The sequence below is a fragment of the Oncorhynchus tshawytscha genome, unplaced genomic scaffold, assembly GCF_018296145.1.
Source record: "Oncorhynchus tshawytscha isolate Ot180627B unplaced genomic scaffold, Otsh_v2.0 Un_contig_3121_pilon_pilon, whole genome shotgun sequence".
Classification (NCBI taxonomy): domain Eukaryota; kingdom Metazoa; phylum Chordata; class Actinopteri; order Salmoniformes; family Salmonidae; genus Oncorhynchus; species Oncorhynchus tshawytscha.
The window spans coordinates 64,388-78,053 of NW_024609809.1; the positions used below are offsets into that span (position 1 = coordinate 64,388).

Sequence of the window (13,666 nt, forward strand, 5' to 3'; positions counted from 1 at the left end):
AAATCAGCAGGTTCTTTTTGTAAATGTCTGTGTAGCTATCAATGTTAGAGATCGTTTCTGCATAATAGCACTTTGGATAGGATAGTATTCTTCAGTGACTTTATTACAAGATGTCAGGCTACAAATTCATTCATGCAGCCTAATTACTAACAAATTAAATCAGCGATGCAACTCCTTGGCAGTTGAAGTGGTAAGTTTACATACACCTAAGCCAAATACATTTAAACTCAGTTTTTCACAATTCCAGAAATGTAATCCTTGTAAAAAAAAAAAAATAATCCCTGTCTTAGGTCAGTTAGAATCACCACTTTATTTTAAGAATGTGAAATGTCAGGGAATTTTCTCCTGCAGGAGGGACTGGTGCATTTCACAAAATAGATGGCATCATGAGGCTGGGAAAATTGTGGATATACTGAAGAAACATCAAGACATGAGTCAGGAAGTTAAAGCTTGGTCACAAATGGGTCTTCAAAATGGACAATGACCCCAAGCATACTTCCAAAGTTGTGGCAAAATGGCTTAAGGACAACAAAGTCAATGTATTGGAGTGGTCATCACAAAGCCCCAACCTCAATCCCATAGAATATTTGCTGGCCGAACTGAAAGTGTGTGCGAGCAAGGAGGCCTACAAACCTGACTCAGTTACATCAGCTCTGTCAGGAGGAATGGGCCAAAATTCACCCAACTTATTGTGGGAAGCTTGTGGAAGGCTACCTGAAACGTTTGACCCAAGTTAAACAGTTTAAAGGCAATGCTACCAAATACTAATTGAGTGTACATAAACTTCTGACCCACTGGGAATGTGATGAAAGAATAGCTGAAATAAATCCTTCTCTCTACTATTATTCTGACGTTTCACATTCTTAAAATAAAGTGGTGATCCTAACTGACCTAAGACAGGGAATGTTTACAAGGATTAAATGTCAGGAATTGTGAAACTTAGTTTAAATGTAGTTGGCTAAGGCGTATGTAAACGTCTGACTTCAACTGTAGATACTTTTGTACCTGTTTCCTCCATTATCGTCACAAGATCTGTTGCCGTTTTCTGGGATTGATTGACACTTTTTGCACCAAAGTTCGTTCATCTCTAGGAGACATAACGCGTCTCCTTCCTGAGCGGTATGACGGCTGTGTGGTGTTTATACTTGCGTACTATTGTTTGTAAAGATGAACGTGGTACCTTGAGGCGTTTGGAAATTGCTCCCAAGGATGAACCAGACTTGTGGAGGTCTACAATTATTTTTCTGAGGTCTTGACTGATTTCTTTTGATTTTCCCATGTCAAGCAAAGAGGCACTGAGTTTGAAGGTAGGCCTTGAAATATATCCACAGGTACACCTCCAATTGACTCAAATTATGTCAATTAGCCTATCAGAAGCTTCTAAAGCCAAGACATTTCTGGAATTTTCCAAGCTGTTTAAAGGCACAGTCAATTTATGGAAATGTAAACTTCTGACCCACGGAATTGTGATACAGTAAATTATAAGTGAAATAATCTGTCTGTAAACAATTGTTGGAAATATTACTTGTGTCATGCACAAAGTAGATGTTCTAACTGACTTGCCAAAACTATAGTTTGTTTAACAAGAAATTTGTGGAGTGGTTGACTCAAACCTCAGTGTATGTAAACTTCTGACTTCAACTATATATAGTAATTGACAAACCCATCCTGGTCCTCAATACACATTTACTAGTTAAACAGCCAGCTGTATGTGATTTTGATACTGAGAATAACCATGTTTTAGCATTGCAGCAATACCTTTCTATGCTAGTTAATTAAACCACATGGTAGATGAATGATTAACCTCTTCAGCCTATGACGATGAGCTCATGCATAGCTTAAGAGGTGTTGAGTCATTTCACATTTAATGCATGTATGTAAATACAGTAAGATATGTGAAAGAAATCCACTGCAAATTGCACTGTTCAATAGAAAAATGTACATTAATCAAATGAGTTCACTTGTATTTGATTGGTCGAGCAGTGGTGAGTGAATTGGCTCATGATCCAATCACAGTTCGTGTCAATAAAGTTGGAAAATCGCAACACTTAGAGTGAAAACACTGCCTGTACCAAGCATTGTGTTTGACCTGCAGTTTCGAAAGATTTCTACTGAAATGCCTAGCAAATAAAAGCTTTAGTAACAAGACATTCATCCTTCCGTTCTTAGAGTGCCTGGATGAGAAAAGTAAGCCCAAGGATCAATGTTGCTTTTTGCTTTACTAAGTGGTGGCCATTATCCCCTTAGTTTTTCTGCCAGTCCATAGACTACCCTTTTCCAAAGAGCACTATACCCCATGGCCTATTGGCCTTATGGTTTTAACCCATTTGACTGCACCAGCACATCGTTTTTCCTAAAGACTAACTTCGGTTTTAGGCACAAGATATAGCCAGTATACAGGTATATACACACTTTTCAACACATATGGCTAACATAGGAACTACAATGGGGCATCAGGAACATTGTTTTTTTGTCTTACAGTGCATTTCCACAAAATGATGAATCGGATAGCCACCCTTATTTTTGTTTATCCCTTGTGTGGTGTTCGGTTCTGTGGAACCCATTTTCAATATTTACTAAAAGAAAAATTATACAATTCATTATTTTTTCAACCTGAGACTCATTGGCCTTGGCTCATTTTCATTGAGTGCACACTGTGCACCCCCCTACACATTATTATTCCATATGTGGTGTTCGGGTCCACCTGCACAATGTTACTACAATAAATTATTTCGATACATTGTATTAAAAAAAATGTATTTTCCCACACTCTACCCCAGCCAGGGGCAAATTGGGGAAAGGACACAACAAATAAACAGCTGTGCATGTGTCCTGAGCACAATCAATCAGTATGGCAAAAAATGATCTCTGCTTACAGGGTCTTAGAAATACTTTTTGCAGAAAGAGAAGCTAGTGTGGAAGGAGCGATATGAAGATCATGTCTCTGTCAATTCGGAATCTGACAGCAAGTTGGAAAAAGAGAATGAGTTGACCCTCAGCCAGGACCAGCCCGTCAACAACCAACCTCAGGATCAGCCCGTCAACAGCCAACCCCAGGATCAGCCCGTCAACAACCAACCCCAGGATCAGCCCGTCAACAACCAACCCCAGGATCAGCCCGTCAACAGCCAACCCCAGGATCAGCCCGTCAACAACCAACCCCAGGATCAGCCCGTCAACAGCCCAGGATCAACCAACCAAACCCAGGATCAGCCCAACCCCATGATCAGCCAACCAACCTCAGGATCAGCCCGTGAACAGCCAACCCCAGGATCAGCCCGTCAACAACCAACCCCAGGATCAGCCCATCAACAACCAACCCCAGGACCAGCCCATCAACAGCCAACCCCAGGATCAGCCCGTCAACAGCCAACCCCAGGATCAGCCCGTCAACAACCAACCCCAGGACCAGCCCATCAACAGCCAACCCCAGGACCAGCCCGTCAACAGCCAACCCCAGGATCAGCCCATCAGCAGCCAACCCCAGGATCAGCCCGTCAACAGCCAACCCCAGGATCAGCCCGTCAACAGCCAACCCCAGGATCAGCCCGTCAACAACCAACCCCAGGATCAGCCCGTCAGCAGCCAACCCCAGGATCAGCCCGTCAGCAGCCAACCCCAGGATCAGCCCGTCAACAACCACCCCAGGATCAGTCCATCAGCAGCCAACCCCAGGATCAGCCCGTCAACAACCAACCCCAGGATCAGCCCGTCAACAACCAACCCCAGGATCAGCCCATCAACAACCAACCCCAGGATCAGCCTGTCAGCAGCCAACCCCAGGATCAGCCCGTCAACAACCAACCCCAGGATCAGCCCGTCAACACCAACCCCTGGACCAGCCCGTCAACAACCAACCCCAGGATCAGCCCGTCAACAACCAACCCCAGGATCAGCCCATCAACAACCAACCCCAGGATCAGCCCATCAACAACCAACCCCAGGATCAGCCCGTCAGCAGCCAACCCCAGGATCAGCCCGTCAGCAGCCAACCCCAGGATCAGCCCGTCAACAACCAACCCCAGGATCAGCCCGTCAACAACCAACCCCAGGATCAGCCCGTCAACAACCAACCCCAGGATCAGCCCGTCAACAACCAACCCCAGGATCAGCCCGTCAACAACCAACCCCAGGATCAGCCCATCAACAACCAACCCCAGGATCAGCCCGTCAGCAGCCAACCCCAGGATCAGCCCGTCAGCAGCCAACCCCAGGATCAGCCCGTCAACAACCAACCCCTGGACCAGCCCGTCAGCAGCCAACCCCAGGATCAGCCCGTCAACAGCCAACCCCAGGACCAGCCTGTCAGCAACCGGCTCATCAGCAGCCTGCAGGAGGAGAAATATGGATGTCAAAACATTTAGAAAATTAATGGTCTTCTTGCCCAAGGAATGAGCCACCCCTCGTGGCTGCCAATATGATAAGGATGCAACCAGGGTCAATGTGGATGGTGGTTACTCATGTTCAGGACATAAAGTCTTCTTTTGAACTGTTCATCCCAGACTCCATCCAGGAAATCACTCTGGACTGCACTAATTTGGAGGGAAGGTGTGTTTTTGGAGAGAGATGGAAGGAGATGGACCAAACTCATTTACATGCATACTTTGGGATTTTTATCATTGCTGGTGTTTTCAGATCCAATGGGGAATCCACATAATCTCTATTGGATGCAGAAACTGGCAGAGAACTTTTCAGTGCAACAATGTCTCTGGAAAACTTCCACGTTATTTCCAGGATTATCTGCTTTGATAACCGAGACACCAGACCAGCTCAGCGGCAGAGAGACCAGCTAGCTGCAATCAGGTCAGTGCAGAGACCAGCTAGCTGCAATCAGGTCAGTGCAGAGACCAGCTAGCTGAAATCAGGTCAGTGCAGAGAGACAAGCTAGCTGCAGTCAGGTCAGTGTAGAGACCAGCTAGCTGAAATCAGGTCAGTGCAGAGAGACAAGCTAGCTGCTATCAGGTCAGTGCAGAGAGACAAGCTAGCTGCAATCAGGTCAGTGCAGAGAGACAAGCTAGCTGGTATCAGGTCAGTGCAGAGAGACAAGCTAGCTGCAATCAGGTCAGTGCAGAGAGACAAGCTAGCTGCAATCAGGTCAGTGTAGGACAAGTGGGTGACCCACCTTCCCCTGTTTTACAACCCTGGGCCCAACGGTACTGTTGATGAGCAGCGTATGCCATTTAGTGGCTGCTGCCTCTTCAGGCAGTACATATCGTCTACACACTAATGTGGAATCAATATCTGGGCTGTCTGTGATGCTGCTTCATCATATGCATGGAAAAATATATTTTTTCATGGTACGTATTGCTTTTTTGTTATTACACTTACTGATCATTTCAAAATAATATTTCAATTCTCCACCCATTTCATTTTATGGATAAAGAATCTTCCATGAAAGATAAACAAATTAACAATGAAAGATAAATCAGGGTCAATATAATTTGGATCAAAATAAAACATAATATCAGTCTCTCATATGAATAGTTGTTTATTTTCAAATAAAATCTTACTCACTCCAAAATCTTCTGACATAAGAACAGTGCCAAAATAAATGGTCAAGAGTCTCTGGGTCTCAACCACAAAATACACATTTGTTATCAGTAGCTAATTTGAATCTGTGTATAATAAAAGGTATTTTTTTAATTTAACCAGTCAGTTTTGCTTACAATGACAGCCTACCAGGGAGCAGTGGGTTAACTGCCTTTTTTAGGGCCAGAACAACATATTTTTAGTACCTTGTCAGCTCGGGGATTTGATCCAGCAACCTTTCGGTTACTGGCCCAATGCTCTAACCACTAAGCAACCTACCGCCAGGTAGATTCTATGAATGAGTTTGTATGATACAATATTTGCCAGACAACAACGAGACTATGTTCCAGTTCACTTGTCCTAGGGATGCAAAGCAGAGGGAATGGTAACATATTGACATAGTTCTTATATACATGTCATAGTAGTTATAGTTTAAAATGTACATGTCTTCTAGCTGTATTGAGGCTACAAACTCATCAACAGTTGCACTTGGAGTCATGTTATTTTCTCCTAAAAGAAGAATGGCACCTTTAGGGACAGTTCTAACAACTATTAGAAACTCCTCAGGAGTGAATGTAACATTGTGTGTTCTCATACATTCTGAATAATCATATTGTTGTCCATCATCAATCATTGAACTCAAATAATGCTGTTGTCAAACAAGTTCTGGTGTGTTGTATTTATGTCTTTATTATTCCAGATTGTATATCTATGTTGGGAAAAAACATGTTTGTTCATGAAGTTCCAAGTTAGAAGTACCTGTTAATGAAAGTTAGCAAGCTTAATAGGCATCCATGTCAAAGTTGCATTTGAGTAAGAATTCTAGACAACCAATCTGTTGAAATATTAAATGAGGGATTATATTCCAAATGCAATTCTTATTTCTCAAATAGTTTTGTATCCATTTGATCTTAAAGATGATATTATTGGTTTTAATATCCAGAGCATTCAACCCTCCCTCACTTTGGGTGTTACATATTACCGCTTTTCTTAAATAATGAGCTTTATTCCTCCATATGAAGTTAAATAATTTAGTATCAACCATTTTAGTTACTGACAGAGGAACATCCAAGGCAAGGGAGGTATAAACTCATCTGGACAGACCTTCAGATTGTGATAAAAGTACACGTTCAGATAAAGAAAGATCCCTTAATAACCAGGAGTTAAATCTCTTTCCAATTTTCTCTACAGTAGGAGAGAAATTTAAGTTGGCCCTTTCTGTAATACCAAGATATGTGATCACATCTTTTACAGGGATATCATTTAAAAGAAAAAAAAATTAATTTAACTAGACAAGTCAGTTAAGAACAAATTCTTATTTACAATGATGGCCTACACCGGCCAAACACTAACCCAGACGACGCTGGGCCAGTTGTGCTCCGCCCTAGGGAACTCCCAATCCAACTCCAACTCCCAAGGCCGGTTATGACACAGCCTCAAATTTAACCAGGGTCTGTAGTTACACCTCTAGCACTGAAATGCAGTGCCTTAGACCTCTGCGCCACTCGAGAGCCCCGATATTACATAATGAGTTTAAGTCACATCTTTTCAACGCAAATAATTCACATTTCCTAATATTCAGAGATAAACCAGATACATGTGAGAAGGCATTAATACAGTCTCTTGTAGAAAGTAAAAGTCTGCATTAAACTATTTGCAATATATGAAAATAGCCTTACGTTTGTGTAAATGACGAATACCCCTGACATGAATTGAACAAAGAGATAAAGACATGAACTTCAACCAACATCCTTATTATGCTAATGTAAGCTTTTCCTAAGGATATGTAACTCAAAAGGATTTCCATCCCATTATTAACCCCTACAACATAAAACTAAGAAATACTGGTCATAAAGTGATCAAATTATTTACACCCACATGAGGGAGACATTGTGTAGATCTTACAATAAGCAGTGATTCACCCATAGTTAGTGTTTGGTTTACCAGTTCTCAAGTCAGCCTTTCCTCATTCAAGTGTTTGTGTAAATTCTTTACAATAAAAGGCTGTTTTTCACCTGCAATTAGGCAGTGTTTAGGCCTCCCAGTTCTGTCCGAGTTAGACTCTGTCTCTCTCTCAAATGTTCTGGTTTGGCTGCATTTCTTTCCCATCGATGGTCACTCTTGCACTGACAAAGAAATTCAGTTTCGAGCTGCAGCTGCCATCGGACACAGTCCCTCCCGTGTCACTTTGACCGCTGAGGTCAGATCCTCTGTGAACCTCCATTTTTGCGTGATGAGGAACTGACAGTTCTTCGCTCGCCTACAGAGAAGATCCCGTGTAGATCTGTTGGTGAACCAGATGATGGTTGTCCTCAGTCTCTTGTCATGATTCCTGAGTCCCCAAACGATGAACGATGTCCACATTTTCCTGAAGTTTGGCGTTTGATTCGGGAATGACAGCTTCACAGATGTCAACAACTCCTAATTTGATGTCGACACCCACCTGCTCTGGAATTCCATGGAGCCTCAGGTTTCACCAGGCCTGGTATCTCTCCTCCTCATTCACCTTTTGCTTGAGTTCAGCCACCTTTTCATTTTCCTGTCAGATAACTTCCGTTTTCTTCATGTCACTTTTGATGGTTTTCACTTCTCCAGAGATAAAGTCAACATTTTTTTTTTGCATCAATTTTCATCATATTCACCCCAACCATGTCCTCCAAGCCATTTGCCCTTTCATCTCTCTTTGCTGTCAAAAGCATCACAACATTGCTTTGTATCTCAAGAAGTGACACATGCTCTTGTCCTCTCATCTTTTCCCCCTGGGGTTGGACTGGAGTGTTGGGGTATTGAGGTAATGGCCTGAGCTGGGGACTGGATGGGTGCAACTTGTCAGCATTGTGCACACCAAATTTTCATCACCCACAGCAGTATTTCCCCCCACAGAGGAGTACCTAAAACCATACCATATTTTGCTGTTAATTGTCCATCTGATGATTTCTCAATATCTTTTCTTTTGGTTCTGGTCGTGGAAGGTTCCATGTAGGTAGACAAGCTATTTTTTGAGCTAGCTAGTGTTGTCGCTAACTTAATCGTTTTAGAGGTGAATAACTTGCAGAAAGTAATCAATTACTTTGACAAACAAACAAAACCATATTCACACAGCGTTTTATGATCTTAGAAATGACCAAATGGTTATATTTGGGTGAGGAAATCCAATAATTCCTTCAGCTACCAAAACAATAGATCTGCACTGACCGCCATCTTGCGCACGCCCTGGTCACCGTCATGTTTGCGTAAGCAGGCTAAGTAGCGCTTGGTATCTACAGCCAATCCAGTAGGGTCCTGGAAACTATAATGAGATTTGATTGGTCAATAGCACAACAATGTCGCTGAATATTTACCAGAAGTTCAACTTTACCCAAAATGTTCACGTTCCCTAGCCCATGCTGGCATAGCCCACTGGTTCCCCGCCCACTTCGCTCCCTCAGATGAAAATGAATGTGGCTCCGTTGTCTCATCGCCCAATCATTTAATGTGGAAATGTAGGTTTAGGCCTACAGTATCTATCTAACAGGTCACACCTGCTTTTGGGCAGAGTGTAACCCTCATAAAGCCTCATAGAATGGAATTCATGCAGGACAATGTGGGAACTGGAGGTCCACATCGACAATAAAGAGAGAAGTAGTAAGAAGATGGCGAGGTTTCTCAGGTGAGCAATAATTTTTGAAATGATGGATTTATTGGTGATTCATCAACTATTGTCGATAAAACCACTAGGAGGAGCCAAGCGACCAATAATGAAAACAAATACACCAAAAATAGTTTTTCTCGTAGTTCGGTGCTATCAGCTAATTCTTAAAATTGATGTTTGGACTAATTTGCAGAAATGAAACAAACAGATATCCGTCTAAATGATCAAGGTAGTAAATAAATATTGCTATTTGATTGAAAATCACAGCTAGTACATTGTTTGCTACCTCATTCCCGGGATGAACCGTTTCAGTGACCCAATATTTTGGATAAAATATTTACTCAATATTTTTGCTATTCTTTGAATCATCAACACATCTAACCACACATTATACAGACTGTCCGGTTTTGGAATGGATATTATTATAGGCCTAATTCAGAAATGTTTCCCCAACACTAATACTATCTATGTTGTGACTGTTTTATGTACTGTAACTACAGTATGTGATTCGGGGCTTTGTCAGTACGACAGACAAGTCAACGTGTAGCAAAGGGCTGTTTTGGTTTTATCACAAACTGTCACATTCCTGTAGGCTGTCCGTGGTGCTGATCACTAATCCTCTGTTTGCCACTCCAGTAAGAGGAAGTGAGAGACTGTGACAAGTGTGTGTGTGTGTGTGTGTGTGTGTGTGTGTGTGCATCTCTCACCTCTTTTCTTCCCCTCTCTCTTTGTCCCCTCTTTCTTCTTCCCTCTCTCCACCTGCGTACGCACACACACACACAGAGCCATAGGATATGGTTAACCACACAGGAATGTCACACGGAATAGCATTGTGTGTTATTCAAATTTGATCTGATGTAATATAATGTGATTGGTCTGAAAGAGTTCTGAGGAGAGATAAGGAGAGGAGTGTGAAGCAACCCTGTCTTCCAGATGTCATCTTTGGCAAGACTGTAGCAGGCTATGAGATCATTTAAGGTGACCTGCCACTTTCCTGACAGAAATCCTTTGTGTCTGTGTGTGTTCTTTCTAGTTGATTGACGTATTGTTTGAGAGTGTGTGTTTTAAAGTGTGTGTGTGTGTGTGTGTGTGTGTGTGTGTGTGTGTGTGTGTGTGTAAGAGTGAGTTCTCAGTAGTTGATATATGAAGATCCTCCGTGTGTGTGTGTGTGTGTGTGTGTGTGTGTGTGTGTGTGTGTGTGTGTGTGTGTGTGTGTGAGCAAGAAAGAGACAGAGTGAGTTTTCTGAAGTTGATTAACGGTATATATAGTTTGGGGTTTTAGGGCTGGTGTATGTGAGTGTGTTTACTTCTCTAGCTGATTGGCAGTATTGTTTGGGAGTGTACGCATGCATGCATGTGCATATGATTGTAGTGTATGTGTGTGTGAGATTGCTGTGGTGGACACAGGCTCTGCCTGAACTGTTGTTTATCCCTCTGCTCTAGAGTCCCAGGTGTGTGTCTGTGTATGAGAGTGTGTGTGGTAATCAGCTCTCAGTCGGCACCAGCGCTGTCAGAGGTTGTTTCCCTGGAGAGGAGAGAGCAAAGATTTGGATACCATGACGACCAGTTTCATGTCAGACTCAGTCTCGGCTCTCCCTCCGCCTCTCCTCCCTCAATCTCTCTCTCTCTCTTTGATTTCTCTCTGCTCTTCCTCTTCTTATCTTTAATTGAATTGGTGTGTGCATGTGTTTTTCTATATGTTTCTGCCCATGTTTGTGTGTGTTATGTGTGTGTGTGTGTGTATATGTTTGCCTACATGTGTTTTTATGCGTCTGTGTCTTGTGAATGCGTCTGATGGTTCGGCGTCCGTGTGGATATTTTTAGCAGGGCTGGAGACCTGCCCTCCCCTCAGCTTCATTGATCCCTCGTTCTCTCTCATTCAGTTGGTTTCTCTCCTTCAATTAGCTTCCCTGCACTATGCACTTTGATGGTGAAACAAAGATGAGAGAGAGAGAGAGAGAGAGAGAGACTTGACCATCCCCCTCAAGCTAGAGGAAGAGCGCTAAAAATGACCTGAACATAGACGCTATCCACACATAGACTGAGTGAGGGAGGGAGGGATGACCACCGCAGTGAGTGGTCCCTCTGGGAAATGGATGATAGGTTCTCAGAGACAAACCACCCCTTTCATTGGACTGATGAGGCTGATGTCTGAGTGCATTGCAGTTCACACCATCATAGTGAGTGTTGGGGGGTGGGAGTGTGTATGTGTGTGTGTGTGTGTGTGGGGTGAGGGGGTTTAAGCATGCAAAGCACACACACACACACATGCTCACATGCACCTGTCTAATCTATTTTGTTAGGGCTTTGATGAACACCCTCTAATTACCCTCATCAGAGTAGTCTCTGAGGAATACACACAAGTGCGCGCACACACATATACACTTGTTATGTTCTTCTATCCTCGTGGGGACCTAATATGTAATTTCCATAAAAATCCTATTTTCCCTAACGCTTACCCTAACCCTAATTCTAACCACTAAGTTTAAAATAGCCTTTGTTTTTTTCCTTGCTTTACTATCCTTGTGGGAACTTTTGGTGATTTTAGGTGAGTAAAAAACAGAGAATAAGGTGTGTGTATATGTGTGTCTCTGTGTCCTGCCTGGTGTGTATTACAGGGATTTTGCTCTAGATTGAAGTCTAAGTTAGATGTCCATCCAGGTCCCATGAACGTCTAGAATTGCCTTCAAAACCGGCCACGGTGATTGTTACTACTTTCAAGTAGGCTGGCTGATTGTAAGGGGCTTGTAGATGGGGATGGTGGATAAGTGGTAAAGCCACTCTCCGGCGCCAAGGTTTGCATGTTCAATCCCAGAGCTAGGGGATAATGTTTTGTTTTTCTGTTTTCAGCCTTTCCTAAACTTTAACCCTTAACTTAATCACTCTGAATTCATTTCTAAACCTAACCCTGTTTTAATCCTATCCCAAACCTTAATCCTTAACTTAACAAGAAGTGAAACCCCTAGCCCAATGCAAGTGTTTTTGGTTAGGTGAGTGTCTCAACTTAAACATCAAAAACCAACGTTTACCTTGAGATCACCCATAGACGTTTGGAAAAACGTGGACAAATGTCAAATTTCGAAGTCGAACTGTGATACATTGTTGGTGTATATACATGAATAATTCATCTCATCATGTGAGTGTTTGCTCATACCGTTATGTGATTCCCCATAGTGTTGTTATTTTGGCATGTCATATGTCATCATTACGTGTGTGTGTGTGTATGTGTCTGTGTGTACACTATACAGTATACAATATGCTGTATGTGTGAGTGAGAGAGGAGGAATGTGTGATTCACCTAGCCTTACATAAAGCTAATCTCTAAATATAGCAGCAGGCAGCATGCATGACTCCAGATTTCTGCACCAAAGCTATCGGCTACATTGATATGTGCGTGGGCCCCACACAGCTGACTGCTCTCCTGGCTCACTGGCTTAACACACTGCACCATCCCCTTAGCTTACCTCAGCTGGAGACACTAGCATTAGTTTAGCTTAAACCAGCATCTTCCCCCATACCATACCTTAGCTAGAGGCTAAAGTTAGCTTAGCGTCATCCTCCCACTTTACATCATGTAGAGCAGGGGTGTCAAACTCTTTCCATGGAGGGCCTAGTGTCTGCTGGTTTTTATTTTCTCCTTTCAGTTAAGACCTAGACAACCAGGTGAGGGAGTTCCTTACTAATCAGCTGACCTTAATTCATCAATCAGATACAAGGGAGGAGAGAAAACCCACAGACACACGGCCCTCTGTGGAACTAGTTTGACACGTGATGTAGAAACACTAGCGTTAGCATTCATTAGCTTAGCTTAAGTCATTCATCATCCCAATGCTTTCCCAATGCTTTAGTTTAGTATCTGTATGTAGTTGTATTGTTGAAGTGTGTCATGGTTAAGATGAGAAGCTGCTCTCATAGCATCCTTCCAAACTGTCTGCTGTGAGATGTATGCTACTAGAAGTGTGCAGAAAGAACATAACGTAGCCGAAGCCACAGTAAGCTGGTGACTTACGAGACCTGCGCTGGTAACAAGTCTAGTGAATCTGAACGGTCCTTTTTAATGGGGCTTTAACCACAAGATGGGGGCTGCCGGGTTTCTGTGAGAGTTGTGATGGAACTGCTGTCAAATTGGCTTTAATTGGCAATTACTGGTGTGTGTGTGTGTGTGTGTGTGTGTGTGTGTGTGTGTGTGTGTGCACGCGCAGGGGCAGACTGGGACAAGGATTTGGCCCTGGCATTTTATCCACACCAGCCAACATCACTGCACATGCTGCCAACTCAACCCCACCAAATCATGAGTAATCATCTTATGTCATTCATAGTACTTTATTAAGAAGTGTTATGAATGGACAACTGAGGTATTCAATAAATGTTGTTGCATCTAAGCAGGAATGCATGATTCAAGATACACTACATGGCCAAAGGTATGTGGACACCCCTTCAAATGAGTGGATATGGCTATTTCAGCACCACCCGTTGCTGACAGGTGTATAAAATTGAGCACACAGC

General features: G+C 42.9%; 1 protein-coding gene across 2 annotated transcripts in view; it reads left to right on the forward strand.

The window, feature by feature from the left end:
* Positions 1–8,853: 8,853 nt before the first annotated feature.
* Positions 8,854–13,666, forward strand: part of LOC121845972 (voltage-dependent T-type calcium channel subunit alpha-1H-like) — a 135,407-nt gene continuing 130,594 nt past the window's right edge. The window contains exon 1 of one of the 2 annotated variants that reach the window (XR_006082945.1): positions 8,854–9,178. The gene's annotated coding sequence lies outside the window, so the exon portion shown is untranslated. The remainder of the gene's footprint in view (positions 9,179–13,666) is intronic. The other variant, XM_042318565.1, reaches the window with a different exon arrangement.